Below are 2,989 nucleotides of genomic sequence, written 5' to 3'. Positions count from 1 at the left end.
CACGTTTAACCACATGGGTCCCTGTGGCTCCGTCCTTAATCCCAGAGCCACGTGCACTGACTCTCTGGCAATAGCTTTTTGTTTTTGTTTTTGTTTTTAAATACTTAAAGGAATTTCAACTTCAGTTTAAAAACCTCCCTTAAGCTGTCCTGGATATGCCTTTTTAGTCACAGGTAAGCGTTGGAATTCAGAGGGTAATTCAGGTGGATTCTCGGAAGCATGGTGGCAAACACAACTGCTCACCAGCTACTCCCTAGTTGGGAGATGGGTCCGCAGTCACCCGTGCAGTGTTCCCAGACTTCTCCATCCCGACTGACAGCGTGGAACGCTACTGCAGCTGTATCTGTATTTATTAACACGTACGAAGTCGGCTCCCTCCTATCTGACTGAGGTCCATGAGTTTTGCCTAAGTTCAGATGATACGATCAGCATGTATGATAGCACGGTCTCGGCTTCATTGCACACGCCACAGAACTGACTGGTACGGTGAAGAGACGCAGTATTCCTACCTCCACTACAAGACACCACTAAAGTACCAGCCAGGGACGCCTGGGGGGCTCAGCCGTTGGGCATCTGCCTTCGGCTCCAGTCAAGATCCCAAGGTCCTGGGATTGAGCCCCATGTGGGCCTCCCTGCTCAGTGGGGCACCTGCTTCTCCCTCTGCCTCTGCCCCTCCCATCATGCTCACTCTCTCTCTCTTTCTCTCTGTGTCAAATAAATAGATACAATAAAAAAAATAAAAAAATAAAGTACCACCTAGAGAGAGAGGGGTGCTGTGCACATCAGGAAGTTTATCCTTCCACATTAAATGCCTGGTGGGCTCCTCTGCGCGTGTGACAAAGACGGGGGGACAGACAGGAAAGAGGCGTTCAGAACACTTCGTGGAACCCAGGTCTCGGGTCGACTCGCTCCTTCCGCCTTCTACACGACGCTAAGGCACAAGAGCTGACGCAGAGACGGCGCTCTTCCTCAGTGGGATGTGCCTCTCGGTTCTCTTCTGAAAGTAAGTTACACGCCTCTGTTTTCGGGTCAGGGAACAAGTATCTCTATTCTCTGCTTCGCGACGCTGCCAGCCACAGGAATACTACCTGCCTCTCTCCCCACCCCTTCCCCTCCTACCTCGGACATTTGCAGAGGCAATAAAAGGAAACTGTACCCATTCTGTAAGTATTTCAAGTTCATCAATACTGGAAACACCAAATGAGCAGCGTTTATGTATCTAGATTAAGCTGGAATCTTTGTGATGTAAAACCAGCTCAACTATTATCTCTTAATCCCTCAGAGTAAAAAGTAAAAGGTTTGGTTTAATTAAAATTAACTTATTCAGCAAAAGATACATCAGGAAGAATATACCACCACCCAAAACACTTCACATCCATATCCAAGCTTTCTGACCATAATGTTAAATTCATCATGGGAAGACAATGTAGAAAATGTGTGGTTTTCTTTCTTGTTTGGGTCCAGGTCAGACGCTATATCCAATTTTAAAAACCCTTTGGCTTTAGTAATGTTCCCGTTACCTTTTCCTACAGTCAGGCCTGTGATGAATAGCTCAACAGCCTCATAAAGGACTTGGTTCAGACAAAGATCTTTTTTAAAGTAATTTTCTATTTTTTGTTAGTATAAAAATGATATCATGTTGGCTTTAAAAAACTGTAAAAATTATTTGGCTCATGTTTATTTTGTATTTTTTAATAACACTATGATTGTCTACCATAAAACAAATAAACAGAAACAAAAAGCTCCTACTTCTATTTAAAAATCAAATCTCCATTCCAGATTTACTGATATGGCTGAAAACCTGACTCGCCTACGTTCGGGGTGAAAATATTCACAAATTTCCCACATTAACAGAGACAAATGGACCAGAAAGCAAGGACAGTTACAGTTTCGTGGTAGACACACCACTGGTAATACGTGTTTTCAAAGTATTTTCATTTAGCATTTTGTTCTATTTCATTCCGAACAGTAAATGAGTGACCTCCCTACTTTAGGAATTTTAAAAAATTGTATTGTCTACACACCAAAAAGAATGAAAAAAGGATTCAGAAGTAAAGTTCTAACTCCAGTTTTAAGAAATAGCTTTCATCATGATTTTTCCTTTAGCCAGCTTGCAAGCAGAAGTCATAGAGCAAATGAGTCCAATATCGCTCCCCCAGAACTCAGCGAACATCGGCACGTTTGGGCCCACCGATCAAACTCCAGGTGGCCCACTACTGGCTGCTAAGTCCTGGTTTAGTTTTAGTTAAAGCAGAGAAATGCCTTCATTTTCATCATCTACCAAACAGAAATCCAGGCCGTGGGCCTCATAGGCCTGCTTAAGTGCCCAGTGCTTCCACGAGGCAGTGGAGAGAGAATGCCGCACCCCCACAGAAAGGTCTGCCAGGCAGCACACAGCGAACTCAGCAGCAGTCCTAGGGACCTTAGAACACATTACTTGGCCCACATATTACAAAGCATTCAAAAAGTTATCAAACATTATCATGATGTTCACCAGCAGGAGCAGAGCCAGAAAGCAGCAGTGCATGCACACACATAGACATCTGCACGCGTGGGCAGGCACACACCTGCACACACAAGCACACAGGCATGCACATGCGTGTTTTCACACATGCAACAGACACGTGCACACAACCATTCATGTGTGCATATAAGACAGATGCACAAAGAAACCCCTGGTCCCACATCCACATGCACACAACACGCAGACACCCATGCAGGGACACAAGCACACACATGCATGCAGGCTTGTACACATGCATGCAGGCTTGTGCACACGCACAGGCCTGCCTTCCATGACAAGCATCAAAGGATAAGGTGCCTCTGTGATTTGGAAACTCTATAAAAATGAAACAACACTGAAATGAGACATCCACTTATCACAGTGGTAACAGAAAACTGGAGAACACTTTCATGTTGGTATAAACAGGTATAACCTTCTGAAGGGCAATTGGGTGATTTTTATCACAAATTAAAATGTGCCCATCCT

Source organism: Ailuropoda melanoleuca, chromosome 15 (genome assembly GCF_002007445.2).
Source record: "Ailuropoda melanoleuca isolate Jingjing chromosome 15, ASM200744v2, whole genome shotgun sequence".
Classification (NCBI taxonomy): Eukaryota; Metazoa; Chordata; class Mammalia; order Carnivora; family Ursidae; genus Ailuropoda; species Ailuropoda melanoleuca.
The sequence above is the reverse complement of the archived record's forward strand: the minus strand, read 5'-3'. Positions refer to the sequence as shown.